Here is a 21471-nt window from a genome sequence, read left to right as displayed (position 1 = left end):
TTCCCCAGTCAAAAGAGACATGATGACCACTCTTCAGCTGATATTCCTTGCCTTTCTTGTCATATCCGAGTATCTTGACCAGACCACAGACTCCCTTAGTGATCTGGCCAAGACGAATTGAATATGATGGGTAGGCTTAGTGGTTGTGTGTTTGATACTGTAAGACCATGAATGTGAGTTAAATCAGTATTGTTTAAAACAAAAAGCACCCTCTGTTTCTCATTTTGCTACATTAGCAGCAACCCAGACTGAAGGGTGGCTTATTGAAAAAGGAAAATAAAAGCTCTGGGCAGACGAGCTGAAAACAAATAGGTTTAGAAATAAAGAAGAGAAAATAGAAGTTGTGTGGTGGAACACCCACCTGAATATAACTGAAGAATGGGGGCCTAGTCATTGAACTGATGATGGCATGGCATGCTGCACAGACCCTATCCATGGTCAGGGTGGCCAGCTCTGTGGTCACCTGTGCTCCTATAGTGAGTGCTTTGCTCACAATACAGACTCATCAATCCCAATAGCAATCAGATTTGGGATGTGCACTTAGCTTTGGACACTGCCTTGGCAATACATCCTAATATCCTTATTACATTAATATACATATAGTTCCTAGGAAGAATAAATGCAATTGGTGATCAAAGACACATGGTGTTTCCCATGGACAGAAAAATATACTGCACATGTACTTATGATTAAACACACTGATTAATTACACAATCATTAAATTACACTTTAGGCTCATCAATACCATGTGATCGTTGCTCAATCCTAACAGGTGCATTTAATGAGTGGGAATGGGGTCCTGTGGGGGTGCATCCTCACCCCCTCTCCTCTGGCCTGCTTGCACCTGCTCTATGATCTCCATAATTGTGGCCTTGGCCTTCATGTAAGAGCTGAGCAGTGAAGTGCCCCTTGACCATACTGGGAACTCTTGCAAAGCTGAGGTGGGAGCAGCACTGACCCTACCAGGAACTCCTGCTGCCTGGCCAAGGTGGGAGAGGAGAGTAGGAATAATCTGTCATCCCCTGACAGCCCAGAAACATCCCTTATCTGAATTGTAGCCTGAGTGGCACCGTACCACCCTTATTGGAATTTTGAAAATTTCAGTAATTTCCAGGCCTGGATTGCAGCCAGGAAGTTTACTGGTGACTGAAGCCAACAATCTCATGACCCTATAAACAGCATTCCTTTAAGATCTTCTGAACTGCAGTGGGCTGCACCAGCATCTCCCTCTGAGTGGGACCTCTCAGAGTGTGTGAACTCCCAAGTTTGTGAAACTTGGAGGACCTTTGGCTGGTAATGGGACCTGGGCTAATATCCCAGCTACTTGACGCTCAGCCCCTGCCACTGAGAAATGCCAAAAGGCATTAGATGGGGGTATCTCAATCATTCCTGAGGGAAATTTTTAATAGGTGTACCTTTGTACATATACATATCTTGTGTGTGTGTGTGTGCGTGTGTATTGACTTGAACACCCTACAGCAAATATAGTATACATGTTATTATCTTGGATGCATAACTGTCATTATTGTCATGATTGTAGTTGATTATTGGTTAATTTAACATTTAAGGGCTGCTAAATCCTTTAGATGTAAACCATTGACCAAGTCTGAGCCTGAGTTTGTATCCAATTGCATCCAGACTCCTCTCTGAGAAGGATTTTAGAGAGGATTGCCCTTACCCTTTTCTGCTTTGCCCCTTTTACCTCCCTGTCCTCCATATAAATCACTCTAAATTGGTTATATTTTGCTTTTCCTTTATATGTATTATCTATATAATAAGTAGTAGGGCGGACCTTGCTGTCAAACTTTGTTGTGCTTTTGCAAATTCATATTAAAGTCTGTTTTCACTGATACCTTCGACAGTGATTCTTTAAGCAACTGAAACCACTCATTTTGTTACAGGTCCAAGGCAGGAAGAGGCTGTAAGACAATTGAAACTGGCAACTTTTCAAGCTGCAAGACTAAAAATGCCACATTCAACACATCCTTCAACACCATGTCAACTGCATTGCCAAAGGCAATAGTCCTGTCACCAAACAACCATCAGAAAGGCAAGCTGGTCCCAGCTACAATCCCCAAAAAACCAATCAGCCACAAATCAGGTGATACGGTCCATGTTTGGAAACGTTTAGAGAAAACAAATATTCTGGGTATATATGGTCAGAGATCCTGAAATCCCCTTTGGGGCATAGATTATCAGATTGACTGGGAGGAAAAAGTTTCTGAGATTTGTATTGCCCGAACAAGCAAATACTCCTGAAAATTCATCTCTTGGCCTAAATGGTTGCACCCATATTACAACAGTTACTTCAAGTGGAAGTAATGAGAGACAACACAAACCTCAGAGGCGTATTTGCCTTTGCTAAGGTAAAACTGAAATAGACAGCATGATTATAAAATGGTAGTGGTTGATTCTGCACACCTGATTCTGAAACAATGATGCCTGTGCCATCTGTATTTAATATATATATTATTATATAATAGTATTATATTATATTATATTATACTATATTATATTATATTATATTATATTACATTATATTATATGGAGTTATAACTGTTACCCTGCTCGTGGTGTGTGCGCTTTGTTGCAGTCTTAAGCGTACACCTAAAGATGCTTCCAGTTCTGATACCAGTCATACACATCCTCAGCAGGTCCTGGTGGTCATGTTACTGGTCCCTTGTGCAATGTGTGAATTACAGGGTTTTGGTTTTCTTCGACACTGGGCTGCAACGTGTACCATTTGTGTGGGCTAAAGAAATAACTTGTACCAGCAGAATTTGTGACTAAAGTAACTGAAGTCTTAACAGCAAAGCATTGCTATCCGTCTGGTGACAATGGCAGCAACATTAATAGTCTAAAGAATATAAATTTTACAGTAAAAGCCACATTAATTCACAGTTAAAACAGCTGTAGGGAAACTTCCTAGTACCTGTCCCTCTTCTCTGGTGTTAGAATTACCCTCTCATGACCCCTCTGGCCCCAAAGGTTGACCGTGAAATAGGAGATTTGTTTGTGTCCCTTGTTCTTCGTTGGAAGAAATTTGATGCTGATGGTGGAAACATCCTCTCTCTAGGGTCTGTGCTTGGATTTATTTTTATATATTTTGTAACGTGCACCACATCTTCCTCTTTTTTATTGCCTCACAATTCCTTGTTATAACAAAATTCACTGTCTGTGGTTTAGTTTACATTATGTTAGATACTTGCTCTTTGTTCTCACTCTTTTTTTTCTTCCCTTAAACAGGTTTTATCCAGCTCCCGAGGCTACATTCCTTTAGTGACCAGTAATTGAGTACTGGTAATATGTTTATGACCCTGTGGTCTCTGGTATCATCACGTGCCTGGACTTTCAAGGCCTCTGCTATCATCCTGCACTCCTACTCTTCTAGGCAATTCTAGGTCACAGACACAGAATAATGACCTATTTGCACTAACCATAGTTGCACAAAAAACTTCAATAACAGTACAGCATACAATTGCACAAAGTTACCTAATGTCAAAATAATTTAGATAATATTATATGTCATCTGATTGTTAGGCAACTGCTGTTACGTCTAAACAAACAAATGCAAAGCCCCTTGCAGGCCAAAATGAGCTCAGACAAAGCAACTGTTGGCAAATCTCAGCCTTGAAGCAGTTCAGGACTAAAGTGCAGCCTCCTGCCTCTGCACCAGCAAAGGCAACACCAATTTACTCGGGCTTCAAGGCTACACCATCAAAATACAGTGTCCTGACAGCATTTCCATTCATGACTCCATGGGTTTTACATCTATCAAGATACAATGCCCTGGTAGCACGGCTCATGTTTTCTCTGATGTAACTTGAGGTACTTCAATAGAAGGTATCTGGATAGTTTTATCTGGGTCTAGAGTTCTAATAGTCTTAGCACATTCGACCTTCAAAGTTCCCTTTATATATTAATGGTAATACAATACATGCATACAACACTGCTTTTTTCAACTGCTTCTCCTTAATATCTGTCTCATTATGGCATATTACTGGTATGAGTTTATATTTTATTCTGTTCAGGCTATGATTCCGTGCCCTTAGTAATGAAGGACCAAAACAAGAATGCCCAACCGCTGTAAAAGAATACCATGTGGGTAGAAGGCTTTGAGGCAAGAACATGTAATTTCAGCACAACCAAAATGTGGCTGACCATTGGAAGTTCAGTGTTAAGTGCATTGGGTGTGCAGCTGTGAACATCCATGGGGATGAAATTCTGGGCAGATAATCCCAGTATGCAGGCCTGACAGTGATTTTAGAGGTCATGAAGTGATAAAGGGATGAGTGCTTTGAGACTCAGATTATTGAGCGCAGGGATTATGGTTCTGGATATTTGCTTGAGCCAAAATGTGGTGGAGAGATGGGAGATGGGAAGATTATTTCAAGCAAGATCCCTGTAAAGAGATTGATAAATGGATGAATCAGTCTGGGAACCATTTGTGGATCAGATGTGAAAGCTCACCAGAGAAACAGGATTAGGAAACGGAATGAAAAAATAGTGGCTGTGCCTGTTAGAGAGACTGCCAGCCTGAGGCACGTGATACGGTCAGTAACAGCAAACCTCAGTGCCCAACAGAAACATGAAGATTAAGAAAACAGGAAACTGGAAACTGGAAATATGCCCCACATGTGTGACTCTACAAGTTGCTGACTCAGCTGGAGGCCTTTGCTTCAGGGGTTTAGTGACCATGACCAGCCTCCAAGGTCTGAGGATGAAGCAAGAGTTGCAAGTGTTGAGTGACCTTCAGCCATCCTGACTGCATAAGTGGTGCATGAAAACAGCAACAGCGTTGTTAGAGAAGACAGTAGGCAGGAGTGGGAAGAACTGAAATTACCACTTATCCCCGACTTGACGGTTTCAAGAAACCCAGGTTGATTGGCATTGGGGATTTAATTTCTTGAAACCCTTTTCTACAATGAAGATGCTGTTCATTATGCCCTTAACTTCACTAGAAACTCCTTCAGAGCGAGATATTTTAACCTGGATAAATGAATTGCATCAGGAATAGTCAGAGATACAAAATAACATAGGAAAATGCAAGAGTAGAAATGATGGAAGTGAAGGTGCCCTCTGGAATATGTGTATATGCAGCTTTGTGTTTGAAGTTGTTGACAGAACACAATTTTCAGGATAAAGGTGAAGGTCCTGCTGTGACTATAAATAGGATGCGTCGTCTGTCATATAAAATCAATGAAATGTCATAATGAAAAATGAGTACTTGCACCACAGTTAAAATGTGTAGACTACTAAAAATATTCTGCTGGTTTATATCCCTTTGATAGCCGTGTTATTCACTGCGAGGGGAGGACTTGGAATATTGGCAAGGAGTCAAGGACAGGGCTTGGTGTGCATGATCCAGACTCAGTTCACAAAGTGAACATCCTGACAACCATCAGTTCACAGTGACCCCAGCCTCTAATTACTGCAACATTGAATTGTTTGACATGCAACTGTGTGGGAGCGATAATCTGCTGTCAGAAAGGAAGGAGTGTGTAACTGGGGATGGGGACAACCCTGAGCTGAACCTCAACTGGATGCCTTCCCCAACTGTCTGCTTTTGCCATGGGCAGTGGGGCAGGGCTGGCAGGTGGGTTGGACACAGCCCCAGGATGTCTCAGCAAGGGCCAGGGGATGGACACAAGTAGGGCCACAATATGGATCTAGGTAATAAAAACTGGATCCTGTTTGACAGCACTTCCATAACAAGTGGAACACTGTTTCTTTCAGTGAAAACAGACTTTCCTCTTATTATTAGCAAAAAATCACGGAAATAACAAGTGTGGGAGTATGTCTGGGAGCTTCATTATTCTGAGAATTCATGTGTGCCTTCATTATTCTCAGAATTAGGGAAAGTCAGTGCAATGGATCAGTAATGTTTTTTGTGTTTCAAGATGCAGGGAACAATACTGTTACTGATGCTGGGTTTTGATTGGAATAAAATTAACTTTTTGTGGACTACAAATGATAGTAATCTGACCAGTTAATACAGACTCAATCTTGTCAAAAATCAACATAGTGTAGAGTGATTATAAATGGAATCTGGGTACCTAGATGAGCTGAAACACACGAACAAGACATGCCATGGACTGCATGTGAACTCAAGACAATGGAAATTGAAACCAGGATGTGTTTAGTCCACAGTACCTGGATTTTTGAATGCCACCATCCATAATCACTCCCAGTCCTAGTGCCAAAAGATCTCACCCTTCTTTGTCTTTACTTCATATCTAATTACCCATTTTCTCTTTCCCTGAGCCCACCTTTTCACTGTCCCTGCACGTACCTGCTTGCTTCTGTCCAGCTTCCTCCCAAAAAACCCAGAACTCCCCATATTAATTCTTTCTAATTGGCCTTAATTCTGCTACTCCTGATGTTCCTTCTCAGCCTGGTGTTTCTTACACTGTTACCTTGGCAATTTGGCCCAATGCAGAATAACGCATATAATTGCAGAACTGCATCAGCCTTCAAGTAGAGCATCCTGACACCACCTTCCAATAACCAATTCATGGTGGTTATGTTTCATGGACTCCCTTACTTTTTCAGAGGGCTCTCCCGTCCACAGTTCAGCCATGGCACACACCAGGGCTCAGTACAGCCGATTCCTGCAGAGTACAACGTGTAGGTTTCCACAAATCAAGCACACAGAGGGGCAGAAAGTTATCTCTTTTACATAGTAAAATTCACATGAACCCATCTAATACATAGTCTCTGCCTACCTATTTATTTATTGCATATTTATTAGGGGATGTAATCATACACAATGCTTGAGTGATTTGGGTAAATCTTACCAGTTGAGGAAAACAAAGCTCTTCATTAAACAACTTCTATTGTAGAAGTTATCTGATGACATCAGTTATGTTTACAAAAGGTGAGAAAATTCAGCCTGGGGGGCAGATAACTTGACTCACAGAGTGCTGGTCACACCTCATTGTAGGCAGCTCCTCTCAGTGAAGAACTTTATTGTGCAAGTATACATACTTGACCAAGGAGAGACCATGCCTGACAGTGGAGGAAGGGGCAGGGGTGCCACACCAACAGCACTAGGCTGGGAGGCATGCTCTGATAGCTTGGAACCTGGAGAATGCAAAGGTCTAGGATCCCCAAAAGATTAAGCACTGACTGGCAAGGAAACCATAAAGCCTTGGGCAACAAGTAAACCAGTACACAATAAGCACCCCGAGTGCATCTGCTGCAACAAACTCCTGCTATCTCTGCTGTAATGGGAAGTTGTGAAGTGCCTGTGAGGGTTTGGGTACGTGTGCAAGGGTAATTAGAAATGTAGCATGATATTGAGTTTGTTTTAATACAGAAACAAGTTTTAATTCCTCATTTGCACGGGCTCTTGAAACCCGTCTGGCATGCTGAGGATATTCAACCCTGTAGCAACTGATTTTCAGATCACAGAATCACAGTATATCTCAAGTTGGAAGGGATTCATGAGGATACTCAAATCCAACTCCCTGCTTCTCACAGGACTTTCTAAAACCAAACCATATGACAAAGAGCATTGTTCAGATGCTCCTTGGATTCTGACAGAATTGCAGCCACAAGCAATTCCTTGGGAAGCTTGTTCCATTGGCTGACCATCCTCTCAGTGAAGAACTTTTTCCTAATGTCCAGTCTGAACTTCCCCTCACACAGCCTCATTCAATTTCCTATCACTGGTCACCAGAGAGAGAGGAGATCAGCACCTCCTCCTCCCCTGCTTCCTTTGGTGGTGCATTCCTCCCCTCCTCAGACTACTCTACAATCTCAGGAATTCTCATTAGGATTAAGCCTTGAGGAATGACTTAGGCAATGAAGCTTCCCTCAGTCTTATCAAAAACTCATGCATGACTAAAGTGGGAAGGCACTGTCCTTAGCAGAAGCTTTTGTTGCCTAACAAAGGACAAGAGATAGTCAGCCATGCCCTGACAGCCCTGGAACATTAGTTGCCTGAATCATCCTGGAGACTAACAGAAGACTGAAGCCAAGCATTTTGCAATCCGATAAGCAGCAGTTTTAAGTGAGACCCTTGGAGCTCTCCTGGACCAGAGCCCCAGCCTCTCACTCTCAGTGGGACACCTCTAAGAGCCAGCCAACTCTCACACTCTGATACTTGGAGGACTGTCACTGAAAGCTGACAATGGGGCCTGGGTTGATACCCCACTCCTCAAGGCTCAGCCTGCTGAGAGATGCAAAGGTATTCCACATGAGTACTTCACTGACCTTGGTGTGGGGGGAATTTTTAATAGGTACCTTTGTACATATTGCCTTATGTCTGCATGTTTGAGGATCTGAGTGGCTTTAAATACCCTAGAGCAAGTACAGTATGAATATTGCCAACTTAGATTTATAGTTCAGTTACTTTGCTTTTAGTAAAGTCTATTGAATAATTTTGTAAGTGTTAAATTAGTTAATGATTAAGTGCTTCTAAGTACTTTACACATAAAACTCTTGAGCAAGCCTGAGTGTGGTGATGTGATGTTTTTATTGTATTTTGTATGTTCTTTGTACCCTAATGGTTCATCCCTACCTTCCCCACTTCTACTCCCAGTTGGTCTGCCCCAGATCCAAGCTGCTCCCCCAGTGCTCCCGATGTGGTTATCCCCTCCCCTTGTTCTGGCACCTTCCTTGTCAATCACCCAAACCCCTCCCAGAGTTCTGGACTGTTCTGTGCCTGTCACCAAAGCCCTCCCTAATTACCCTTTTATGGTCCCCGTCAATCCCCCGAGACCCTGCCCCCTCGGATACCTCCCCTCTTGGAAATCCCCTAAACCTCAATGCCCCATTGGGGCATGTGACCCCTTTCCCTCCATCCCTTGAGACTATTGGTCCACGTGAATGTCTATCCCTGTCCATATCCCTCCCCCAAAGACCCCTATTGGTCCCCTGTCGGGCCATCCCCGTTGTAACAACTCCCTTTATAAGTTGTTGCACAGGATCTGATCTTTGCTTGTGCTCCTTAGACTCCCTTCAGCCAATAAATTTGAAACTGTATCCAGAGGCAAGCCTCCCCGCAACTTTCTATCCTCTCCCTCGTTGGGGCTGCTGACAGCCACAGCGCTTGGAGCTTCAGCTCCCCTGGGCACAGCTGGACTCCAGAGGAGCAGCTTTAAAGCTTCGAGCCTTTGGCTGCTCCCCGCTCCTGCCGCACACCAGAGGTGCTGGCCGGGCTGAAGACAGTGGTCACTGCGACACCTGAGGGTAAGTTTGGCAAGGGAATCCATTCTGAATGTTGTGACCCAATGGGAGTGTCTCCCTTACCATGTAGCACTCTCATCCTTTTATAACCCAGGGTCTGTGAAAATTATTTAAAATATGTTCTGATCCAGTTTTTCTTTATATGCTTTATTTTATGTGGTAATAGGGTAAACTTTGCTACTGAATTCTGTTAAGTCACGCTTTCACAAACATATATTAAAACCTCTTTTTCTAATAACTTAGATGGTGATTCCTTAAGTGGCCAAAATACTCATTCATGACATCCCCTTCAAGGAAGTTGTAGGCTGCAATGGGGTCACCCTTCGGTCTTCTCCAAGCTGAAGAAATCAAGTGGCCTCTGCCACTGTTTGTAAAGGTGGCACTTGAGGCTGTTCACCATCTTGGTCACTCTCTAATAATTTGATGTCATTCTTATACTGAAGTGCCCAAAACTACACACAGAACTCTCCCTATATACAGAGGTGAGGTCACACCAGTGCAGAGTAGAGCTGGACAATTGCCTCCCTCAAACAGCTCAAAGTGCTCAGCTTGATATCCAGCCCACGACATGGTTGGCCCTTTTGGCTGCCCGGGAACACTGTTGAGTCATACCCAACTTCCCTTCGATCTGAGCCCCCAGATCTCTTTTTGTGAGGCTGTTCTTCAGCCTCTTGTCCCTGTTATTAGTGACAGATGCCTCTGCCTGAATTAAGGTGCAAATGAGACCATATGCTGGAGTAAACTGTATGGATTTTATTTAACAACAAACATGAGCTAGAGAGATAGAAAAAGAACTAGAGAAGAGAGAGGGAGAGAAAGAAAGAAATCAAGCAGAAGATCCACCACCCACACATCCAGGAGTGTCCCATTGGTCCTTCCTCACTCTGGGCTTCTCAGTGGTGGGGGTTCCAGGTCATTCTTTTGGTGGTACCACCTTTATACAGTCCAGGTTCTGAGTATCTATGGAGATGTGTTCCTAATTTACGTGGGAAGCAAGGTTGAGCGTGCCTTCATTGGATGCTAAGTGAGGGTAAGTGAGGTCCTCTTTCTGAGCATGCTTCCTCCAAGGTTTTGTTGGTTGCAGATACTGTCTGTCCCATAATATGGGGTGATCTTTGTTTGACCAGTGATGTGCATATGAGTAGTTGCTTCCTTTCACACAGCTTGCCATGGCAGAAATTTTTTGTCCAGATGCATTAAGCAGGATGTGCTAACCAGATATAGCCTCCACCAGGCCTGGAATTAGTGCCTTCCTGTTGCAAATTCCTCCTTTCTGTGCTTATCTTATGGCAAGTTCTTTCTCTAGCCTTAACATTAACTGTGTTTCAGAGAGGCAAATGTACTTTTTAACTCCTTACAGTCCCCAGTTTGCATATATAATCAAGATTACCCTATCTCAGGTGATGAATTCAGCACTTGCTCTTGTTATCTTTCATACAGCTGATGATTGCTAAAGCTCTCCAGTCAATCTAGATCTCTCTGTAGGACCTCTCTAGAAATGGGTTGTGGGAGGTTGAGGGTCTTTGGTGGTCTCAATCCTTTGGTCAACAGCTCATGCCCACTTCTTGACCTCATCTCGACACTTGCACTGTCTTTTGTGTTGTGTAGTCTTCATGGACCAGAATAGGGAAGAATGGCTGTGGAGACCTTTAGGAGAAATGGGTCTTAATGTCTCTGTGAACACCGAGCAAGTTACAGAACCCGGACAGTTTGACCCAGACAGTTTGATTTTCTGAGCTTTAGGGTAATAGGAGTAATGGGTCCGCACAAAGTCTATTGCAGAACCCAGAGAGCCTGAACTTTAGGGGAAAATGACCATACATGTTCAAGAGGGAAAATGTAGTAGGTGGTTCAGGAAGTCTATGCCTTCCTAGTACCTCAGCCAATAGGGAAAGGAAGAGGAGGGCATCATGGGGTCAGGAGTTTAGATAAAAGGAGGCTGTGTGCTCCAGAACCTTGAGAGACACTCCGTGGGGGCATGGCCTAGTGAACTCTCTCCCTTCATCCGAATACATTTGCAGAATTCCTCTGTCTCCTTTATGGATACTGGCTTTTCTCAGTGTGGTTTTTCTGCACAATGTGAATAGGCAAACACTTCTCTATTTTGGTGCCAGGAACACGGGGGATTACTCCTCCAAGCGTGTTCTGCTTAGTAAATAAAATCCATCCATTCTATATACTTTTTCTGGTGAGTCATTGTTATGTAAGTTCTTTTACATACTATGTGTTAAAAGTCCTTAACAAAAGGGCAATACACTCTTAGTTTAATAAATGAAATTTATTAATGATTAGGCAAGTAGAATGTGAGCAAAAGCAGCGCTGGGTGACAGGGGAGTCTCCGCTCCACCAACTGCCACCCTAATACTCCAAACCATTGTCCTTTTATACTCTCATACTTCCGCTTTCTTGTTCCTGTATTGCTCTTCTGCTTGTAGCTTGTGGTTCTCTCTGCGCATGTGCATCTTGTTGCTAGGGGGTCTTTCTCTGCCTCCCGGTGGTCGTCGAGGCTGAAGTAAGAAGTCTTCCTCTCTTGTCCTGTTCATGACCCTTATCTTTTTCTTCCATATTTGGTATACTATCTCTCTACTTACATAACTTGTAAATGGAAGCGGGCAGAAGCGATACATATTTGGCGATACATATTTCACAAACCGCGAAGGCATATCTTTGGCAACTCATATGATTCCGGATATACGGCGTAATTCTGCAAGCGCATCCTCCTTTCAGTCGCAGAGGAGAACTCATCTACCTCTATAGTTTAATAAACATTTGCAGCTTTTAACACTATGCATAATATGCCTGCTCTTAAATTTAACCTTTACCATAGCTGGTTTTGCTACTCAAATAACTTCATCAGTATTCCTACCCTAATTCAATCATTGGGCATCTCTACTGAGCTCTACTGATTGGGATCCTGGATATTCCAATCAGGATGGGAAGGGTAGGGGGTTTCCAAGCACCTTAACTGGTGCGTATGATGGTCTCAAGAGTTTCTTGAACAAAATGTAAGATACCCAGTAGCTTCTCGCCAAGGTTTCTGTGGTTGCATATTGTAAACACGGCACTCCTGACATTCCTATGCCTTACACGTCACAATTTTCTACTTGCAATCATAACTAACTCATTTGTATGATTAAATCGATTATTTTATCAGAATATTTACAAGATTTCTTCTACCTGAAGTCTCAAGTGGTCCTCAGCTCGTGGCGAAATGTGGAAAAAACCACTGTATTTTTCTTTAAAAACGTGATGCGCTTGAAGCAGGGAGCTGTGGGGGTTCTCTGGAGAGCTGAGAAGGCTGGAAGGGAGGCAGAGAAAGCGGCAGGGAGGAGGGGCTCAGCCCGGAGGCCCTGAGGACCGGGAGGCTCAGTCTGTTGCCGCTGCCCGCGGCACTGCGCTCGGCTTCCCCCGCGGCCGCGGCCCCGCATACCCCGCGCTGGGCGGGCAGGACGCGCCGGCCCCGCCTCTGCCCCCGCCCCGGAGCTCCCGCCCCGCTGCCCGGAGCCAGGGTCTCTTTCCGTCTCCGATCGGGGCCGCCGGCTGGGGTTGCGGACGAGTGGTCGGCCGGGTTCGGTGAGGACGTGCGCGGCGGCGGGGAGAAGGAAGGAAGGAAGGAAGGAACGGAGCCGGGTGGGGAGCGGCGGGCGGCGGGGGCTGTGCCGTCCTGTCCTCCCCTCCGCCCGCGGGGCCGGCACCCAGCGGCTGCCTGGGGCCGCTCCCCGGGAGCTGCCGGCCCCTGCGGAGGGCTCGGGGCCGGCGGGCGGAGCCCTTTCCGTGGCTGGGCCGGGGAGCGGGGAGGCCGCGGGGGCCGCGCAGCGCCGGAGCGGGGTCGCGGTGGGGCGGGGGGCCCGGGCGGAGCGCGGGGCCCGGCAGCTAGTCCGCTGCTCGTCTCGCGGAATCAATTAACATCAGTTAATAAGAGTCCTGCGAGTGCCTGAACAAGGACAATGCGATGCGCAGGCTCCGGAAACATCCCCGCCCCGATCACCTTAAGGACGCGGAGGTTTGTTTGCTGTGTTTCTCCATAGGGTATGGCAATCCGGGGAGATGCGGTCGAAAGATATTTAAAAAAACCAAAAACCAAACAACGAGGAAATCCCCCTCCCCCCCAAAACAAAACAGACAAAAAAGAGTAATCACTGTCAGGGTTGAAGACCAGGTATTTCGAGCGTCCTGTGTTTAAATTCTGCGATGAAAGTCCAGCGTTAGTGATTTTTTTGCTTCAGACTCTCAGATGGCATCACAAGGTGTGCGGTAAGGAGCCGGTGCTCTGCTCTGTGTAAGAGGGACATCTGCAGTCGTGTATTGTGGTTGAACTGATAAAACTGTTTATATTACTCAAGAAGAAAAAAAAAGTTTTTAAGAGGCATAGGCTCACTGTTTCTGCTTTGGGTCGTCTGAGTACTGTAGTTGATAGAATTAACTTGCTTATTCCATCTGCAGAGGCAGATGGAGATGTGGGAAAAAAATGCAAGTACCCCATCAATGCGTAGCAACTTTCCTCCTATGCTGTGGGAGATGTGCTTTGTATGCCCGTGGCATAAAAAAAACAGAGGCATCAGGTAGAACATGAGTAGATTTTCCCCTGGAGCACTGGATATGTTTCAGAAGCCCATAGGAATGCTGGTGGTTGTTTTCCTAGAAGTTGTTAGTAGGTTGACTCAACTCATTCTAGGAGCTCTGTGATAAGTTTGGGCATTTCCCTGCTCTTAACTAGCCTCCTGGGAGGACTTAAAAATAGAACAAAACAAACCCAGCTCATCATGACTCCTGGTAAATATTTTCTCCCTTTTGCATCTGAGAATGATGGGAGTAAAACTTGCTACTAACATCAAAAACTCCTAACTGGGCTCTTATCGCCCTGTTCCCTTGAACTAGCCAACTGATGTCCCAAAACATTTAGATATTCCTGGCAGAGAAAACAGACTTGTGATAATGATTGCTTTTATGTTACTGTCTGTGAAATTAAATCCATTACTCTTGATGCCTGTGCCAGTATAAAGGTTCCCCCGAGTCTCAAGGTGCAAAGTCTTGGAAAATGTACTGACGTTGTTCCCAAGATGTTTACCAGCAACTATTAGTTCAGTGTTTGTGTGGATTACTGCAGTGAGTTGGGAGGCAGAGTTCAAGAATCCAGCTCCTTTGTAGTTCAAGCTTAAACAGTATTTTTTCCCCACGAAATAATATATTGTCTGATGTTTTGGCAGAAGAAAAAAAACATTACAGCATGCTTTATATCTATTCTGGGGTGTTTTGGTTTCCTTCTAAATAGAAGCTAAAACTTTCTCCAGTTCATTGGTCTGCTAGATTTTTAGAAGAAGTTTTATTTTGTCATTTTGGTTCTGTTTTCTATTTAAGACACAGCTTTTTTGCATTTCCCCCTTCCCACTAGTCTTAAAAAAAAGTAGTTGTAAAATCAGTAAAATACTCTGATTTTCAGGAGGCTGTCTCTCAAACACTGTCTCTTTAAAAGCCAACAAATTGCTGACTTAGATTGTTTTCTGCAGGCTAAGGTGTTTTGGTAGGAGAATATTTTTATGCATTTCTAAAAATGACACAAAACAATCTTTCCCAACTATTTTATTTGTCTTTTTTTGTTCGGTTTCATTTGCTGCACCCATATCAGTGACTTGGAGATGTGTCACTTTGCCATAGCATTTGTGGTCTTTCTTGTAATAATTAACCTGTTGGTTTGATGTTGAGCCTTTCTTCTCTGTATTGAAGACTAAGAGTTGTCAGAGGGAGAGCAGTACTCCCCACTCCATAATTTAAAAGGCATGGCTGAAGACAGCAAAAGGAGTAAAGGAGGGAGCAGAAAACCATGAAGGTGCAATTCAACTCTCTTAGTTCCTAGAGCAGCTCCTGCTTTGCTGAGCATAGCTATGAGAGCTTGTGAAAAACCTTAGACCCTGCTGGTGACTCTGACGAAGAGGAAGGAAAAAAGCAAAGGCAAGGAAAAATGGTGAAAACAGCCATTGTGGTTGTTAGCATTAGGTAATGCTAATCTTTGCCTGTATAAACTGTTACTGGGCACTAATGAAAGAAGACTGGTGCTTCACAGCAAATTGGAATTCAAAATCTGCCAGGGGATCTTTTGATATATTACTGGTAATCAGGACATAGGAGACTCTGGTGGTCTTGTTGGTACGGGTCATTGCTCCTTTGGTAAAAGCAGCACTTGAAGCTTATTGGCTGTTGTCCCTTCTAGGAGCCAAGACCAGTGAGGAGCTCCTTTTCCTCCAGTGAGTGCTCCACCTCTGTCTGAAGAGACACACAAGATTGCTGAAGTAAGTGATCTTTTTTTTACTTTTTAAAGTGAAATTGTGGGAGCCATTTTATTGTCTAGTTTGCTTCATCCTGAAGCATGACAAGTAGCAGCATCAGTGCAACTGAAGAGGTAGAAATGGGGAAGAAAATAGGTTTGGGGAAGATATAAACTTACTTACCTGTCTTTGTTACTCAAAGCATTTCTAAGTTATATTCAGTACTGTTACAGCCAGTTTTTTTAAGAACTGTAGTACTTTCCTATTGCTGACAGGGAATGGATTTTTATTTTTTCACACATTTGATTGCTAGACACTACTAGGATGTTTCTGACTACCATTTGTGTTTCTGATAAACATAAGCAACTCAAGTTTTCAGGAGTTTCAAAACTGCATAGGGCAGTGGAAATGTAGAAGAAAAAAGCTGTCGGATTTTATACTTGGAGGAATTTCAGGGAAGCTAATTTAATGGAAGGATTGATATTGTAACTTATAGTAGGCAGGAAACTTCACCAGTTAGAAGAGAAGCTGTACTTTTAAAAAATACTCCTGATCTTGAAGGTAGCGCTGTGCCTTCATGCTGGATATAAATGGTCTCCATAAAATGCAGATATGCCAAAGAGCTCTTCCAGTACTGCTTGTGGAAGATTCCCATGACTGAAATTCAATTAACTTCCTAATTTGCACTTCAGTGAGTATCCTGTACATAGATTGCAAGCTTGTCTCCAATGAGTAGTCATTAGACATTAAGTGATTAGGGAGCAATACTTCTAAACGGGGATGTCTACAGCTACTGGGGATGTAAGACAGTTGTTGAAATGGGCCTTGAAACTTGAAAAGAACTTGGAAATTCTTCAGAGGTTGAAGCATGTTCATGGTTTCTCAGTGTTTCTCTTGTTTCTGTGAAGCGTGTGAAATACTGAGGCCTGGAAAATAGGCCCTGAGATGAAGTTGACTCTCAATGAACCTTCCAACCAAACATTGTATAATGGTATTCTCTTATTAGCGAAAGATGCGTGATCATTAGTGAAACATGTAGTGTGATAGGAACATATTTCTTTGTGTTCAGAGGCCCTTCAGGGCCGTGAAATCAGATATCTGGCCTTGTTTGGAGGTACATGGTCAAAGCCAGCTGCCTTGGTTCCTCCTTGGGCCCTGGCCAGGCTTTGTGTGGAACCCAAGAGGACAATTGTTACAAATGGAGAGGGGAGTTGTAAACAATTTTCTGCCTCTGCCCAGGCCTCTGGCAGTAGACAGTAACTTTACTGAGGCGGCCAGCACCCCAAAACCCACTCTGGTTGCAGGTTCTTCATAGTGACCGATCAGGCCTATTACAACTTGGATTATTTATTGAATAGCCCAAGAAAAACAGACATAAGACTTTAACCAGACTTCTTACTACACAGGATAAACAAAGAAACACTACTAGTAGATAACATACAGTGCATGGTTAAAGTACCCAGTTTTACAGCTAGCAAAGACATAGTAAGAGATTAGAATGCAGTGTATCTTACCAACCAGTTCCTCATGGGGCATACATCAAATCCTTCCTCTCAGTTTCTGGAAAAGTATCTATGAAGATGCGTCCAAGTGTCATAAGAGAAGTCCTACACGTTTCCAGGGAGTGTGTAAGAGGCTTTTATCTCCATAATAATTTGTGTGGCTTTTATAGTTGTAAAGAGCAGTGTCTTTAGGTCAATAGTGTTTACTTTTTTTATCTCCTCGCACATCTGCTCTCCAGACCACCAAGATGTTGATTCTTAGTCAGAGGATCTCAGCCCTCTTGGCGCCAGAGATGACTCCTTGCTGGGCCTTTGACCTGGCCTGGGTTATCTCTTCCGTGTACACCAGCCATCTGTGATAGAGATGGGGGGAACATGTCCTGCCACAACAATGAAACCAGGTGTTCCTGCACTAGAAGGTATGGAAGCTTGTTTATTCAACAACATAAAATCTGGACCCTCTCACAGCAAAGATGGAGACCTCACCAGTGGGTGGACGCACCTGAAGAATTTCCCAGTTACCAGGAGTGGCTCTCCAGTCCTTCACTGTGACTGGAGCTCCCCAGCTGAAGTGCAGATCTGGATGATGATAAAATATTAAGATAACTGGTGATGTACCTTCATTAATCACTATAGGCAACCTGCTGTAGTAATGATTAGGTGCATTGCTTAGCTTATCCTTTTGTAATCATTTGCTGTTTTGAGCTATAGTAAATTACACTTACTCCTTCAAGTTGTTGTCTGTGTCTTTTGTGCTGACCATGTCAACTGGCAGAACAGTGTGATGGTAAATACAAATTTGCAGCTGAAGCATAAGGGGTATAGGTATTTTCTAAAAAATGTTGTTCCAGCCAAGAAAAGGCAGCTTCATCTTTAGCTGACCCTCACCCATCGTGGTAATACTCACAACTAGAAAAACATGAGCTAGAGATGATACTTACAGATATGTGTTTCAATTATATACATGAACTTTGCTACAGAAGCAAGGATATTCCTGTATAAAGGAGTCTGATGCTACTAGTAGAAAAGCTTTCATCTGTAGGATTCTGAATAGATTGTCAATTTGTCTGATGAATCCAGTCCCTGTTATTAATGCATTTTCCCTGCAAATCTTTTCTGTTAAAAATTGCTTTCTCAGGCTTACAGCTATTACTCAAAACTGAACATTCTTTTTTTCCTCTGAGGAGTGTAAGCAGTGACTGCGTGGTTGAAACAGTCAAACAATACAATCTTGAAGATTTCATTTTGTTCTGAACAGTGACATCGCTTTTGCTGGTGCTGTTGCTTGGTATCATAGAGAACTAGAATGTTAAAATTCCTTGTGAAGCATGGCTCCTCCAAATGCCAGGAGTTCATAGTGTTTGCAGAAGATTCACTTCTACCTTTCAGAATAACCTCTTTTAGCTCAGTTTTGATGCTGCTTATGACAAATTCAGATTTTCCTGTATCTAGTGCTTCTGGTTGTTGGTATGTGGAATGGTGTTTATCTGTATTAGCTCATTTATGGTGAGAAGAATGACTTCTTTATTCTTGACCCGTTGACCATGACCACATTTCCCATGACACTTGTGGCAGTGTTGCTGGGTACAATTATTAGCTGTAGGACAGTGGATTGGGACCATTGCCAGATACCATGGAATGCTTTTTTCTTGATTTTTGATTTTTGTACCATCCCTGAATAAGTCTTAAAATGGAATTACATAATTGTAATTTCTCAACTGCAGAATTTCCAGATTCCCTCCAAGATTTAAGGCACATTCAGAGATTGAGGCTTGTTTCATTGTTTTTCTACATTTGTTTTGCCGATGGGCAGGGCGAGAAAAGACACAGGCACCAACTATAAAGGAGTGAGTGTAATTTACTATAATATGAAACTGCAAAGAATTGCAAAAGGATAAGATAAGCAAAGGATAAGCGTCAGCTGGGGGAAGCCACTGTCACAGCAAAGGACTGGAGAACCACTTCTGGTAACTGGGAAATCCTGCAGGTGTTTCCACCCACAGGAAATGAGGCTTCCGACTTAGCAGTGAGAGGGTCCCATTTTTATTCTGTTGAATAAACAAGCTACCATAACTTCTAGTGCAGGAACATCTGGTTTCTTTCTCCTACTGGATTTCTTCCAAAGCATGGCTAAGGCTGAAGGAGGAACCAAGGGAGTTGTCTTTGATCCTATACTCCAAAACAAGGCTAGATTTGGCCTTGCCTGGTTTCTAAATACTGAAACCATGTTTTTCCAATGAGTGGATACATGTATCAAATTGTTAATTATTTGGTAATGAGCAGATACCTATAATATTTGGTTGGAAAGTTCATCTAGAAGTCAACTTTCGCCCAAGGTCTGTTGTTCAGGCCTTAGTACTTCATCATTTTGCTGGTGGTACCGTGAAGTGTGATAAGTAGAAATCTGCAGCTGTAGTCCTGCATCAAACATCTTTATTGAAACCAAATTTCAAATTTTTCTAACATAAATACTGAAATTGGAAAACTTGTGAGTGCAGCAAGTATAAGTGGGGGTGAAACTGTATAAGTGAGGGTGAAACAGCTTGAACTTTGCCCTACTTGCAAAAATCACCGGTGATGGAGGGAGCGTGGTCATGTTGCTTTTGGTGTTGAAGAATGCTGATATCAGCCTGACTGAAACACCTCAAAATTAAGCAATATGAGGAAGTGAAGAAACTGGTGTTTCCTGACAGGAACTGGCACTGGCAGGGATGTGGGAGACAGATGTTTCCTGATAAAAGGAACCAATGAGTGGTAGTGCTAATCATATATTTTAAATGCCCTTGTTAAATTTGATACAGTTGATGATTGCCCATACCTCTGATCTGTCCAGGTCTCTCCGAAGGGTCTCTCTGCCTTCAAGTGAGTCAACAGCTCCTTCTACTTTAGTGTCTTAGACAAACTTACTTAGTATTCCTTTGAGTCCTGCATCCAGGTCGTTAATGAAAATGTTGAAGAGCACAGGGCTGAGGATGCAGCCCTGTGGAACCCCAGTAGGTGATGGGTCACCAGTCTGATGTCACCCAGGTCACTACAATGCTTTGTGCCTGACCCGTGAGCCAGCAGCTCACCCATCACATGATGTGTTTATCCAGCTGTGTGCTGGACATTTTGCCTGAAGGACACTGTAAGAGACAGTATTGAAAGCTTTACTGAAGTCCAAAAAGATTCGTGTGCTGGCTTTCCTAGATCAACTAGGTGGGTTACCCTGTTGTAGAAGGAAATCAGGTGTGACAAGCTGGCTTTCCCCTCATGAAGCTGTGCTGGCTGGGACTGGTGACTGTTGTCCTCCAAGTGTCTTCAGTATCTCCCAGAAAAATGTTTTCCATGATTTTACCAGACACTGAAGTGATGCTGATAGGCCTCTACTTTCCAGGGTCCTTCTTCTTGCCCTTCTTGAAAATTGGGACAACGTTCGCTAGCTTCCAGTCAGCTGGGACTTCTCTGGATTCCCAAGATCACTCAAAAACCATCAAGAGAGACTTTGCAATGACACCAGCAGCTCTTTGAGGATTATTGGATTAATCCCATCGCGATTTGTCAGAAGTTGATAGGTAAAAGGGGGAAAAACACTGTTGGAAATGGCGGAATGGGAATCTGCAAAGTGAAGTGACTACTAATCTTCATATGCTTAAGGTTAATGTAAATACACTGTGATTGACTGGCAATCTGAGATTTTGGTAATTTCCGACAAATAATCCCCTATTTCGCTTCTAAGAATTTTGGGGCAAGAAAGCTCAGGTGTGCTGGTGCTGTTGTGGCATCTAAAATACAGTTATAAAGAGAGGAAAATGAGAATTATGGGTGTTTATGTACTCTTTTCTTTGGGCATATTTAGTTGATTCAGGCCGTCTTTCTTTGACACTGTAAGTCAAACATGCTGAATTAGATTTAAATGCTTTAGGTGAAATGAGACATGCTGCTGCAAGTCCAGAAGCAGAAACAGGAGAGCAAAGTGTTGCTGGCCTGCAGCTGACCTTTAGTCCTTTCAGTTCTTGGAATCTTCTGTTTGCTGAACTACGTTCTGGAGAGGTACAAAGTAGCTGTGATCACAGTGGCTGGCATTGAAATATGTGTGTTTATAGAGTTTTGGTTCTATTAAAGGGAGCTTTTAGCAATGAATAAGAATATTTTAGAGCTATTGTGAGTGCCTCCGTTACACTTGTTGCGGAGGAGATTTAGACCACTTAGGTAACCACTGGCACAGGTAGCTGGAAATGTGGTTTTACTGAGGTAAAATGATGTAAAAGTGAGGCTTAAGAAAGTGCCCTGGCAAGGTTTTACAATGATAGTAATAATTCAAAAGTATTCATACATTATCATAATGCCCTATGATACAAAGTTATGCACGATACCAGTCACCAAAGATCTGCAGTTGGTACGGAGTCTTTCAGCCTCAAGGAGTAACTTGGAGGTGACGCAACGCAAGGGGAGGTTACAACCGTGCAGCTGGCTGCTTAGCAGGGAGAGATCAAAAAAAGGCTCGCTTGGGCTTTCATATTTGTGGGATGAAG

At 43.4% G+C, this 21471-nt stretch overlaps 1 protein-coding gene and 1 long non-coding RNA gene across 7 annotated transcripts in view; one reads left to right on the top strand and one right to left on the bottom strand.

The window, feature by feature from the left end:
- Window positions 1–8956: 8956 nt before the first annotated feature.
- Window positions 8957–21471, top strand: part of RESF1 (retroelement silencing factor 1) — a 28765-nt gene continuing 16250 nt past the window's right edge. For 2 of the 6 annotated variants that reach the window (XM_032105777.1, XM_032105782.1), the window contains exons 1-3: window positions 12659–12765; window positions 15401–15479; window positions 20334–20511. The gene's annotated coding sequence lies outside the window, so the exon portion shown is untranslated. Of the gene's footprint in view, window positions 9196–12658; window positions 12766–13040; window positions 13196–13217; window positions 13447–15400; window positions 15480–20333; window positions 20512–21471 lie in introns of those variants that run through there. The other 4 variants (XM_032105779.1, XM_032105778.1, XM_032105780.1 and 1 more) reach the window with 4 other exon arrangements.
- LOC116442616 lies at window positions 10472–12607 on the bottom strand. Its single transcript, XR_004239599.1, has 2 exons — window positions 12370–12607; window positions 10472–10839 (listed from the first exon to the last, which is right to left on the bottom strand). It is a non-coding gene; the product is annotated as an uncharacterized LOC116442616 (long non-coding RNA).

Source organism: Corvus moneduloides, chromosome 4, assembly GCF_009650955.1.
Source record: "Corvus moneduloides isolate bCorMon1 chromosome 4, bCorMon1.pri, whole genome shotgun sequence".
Lineage (NCBI taxonomy): Eukaryota > Metazoa > Chordata > Aves > Passeriformes > Corvidae > Corvus > Corvus moneduloides.
The sequence above is the reverse complement of the archived record's forward strand: the minus strand, read 5'-3'. Positions and strand labels throughout refer to the sequence as shown.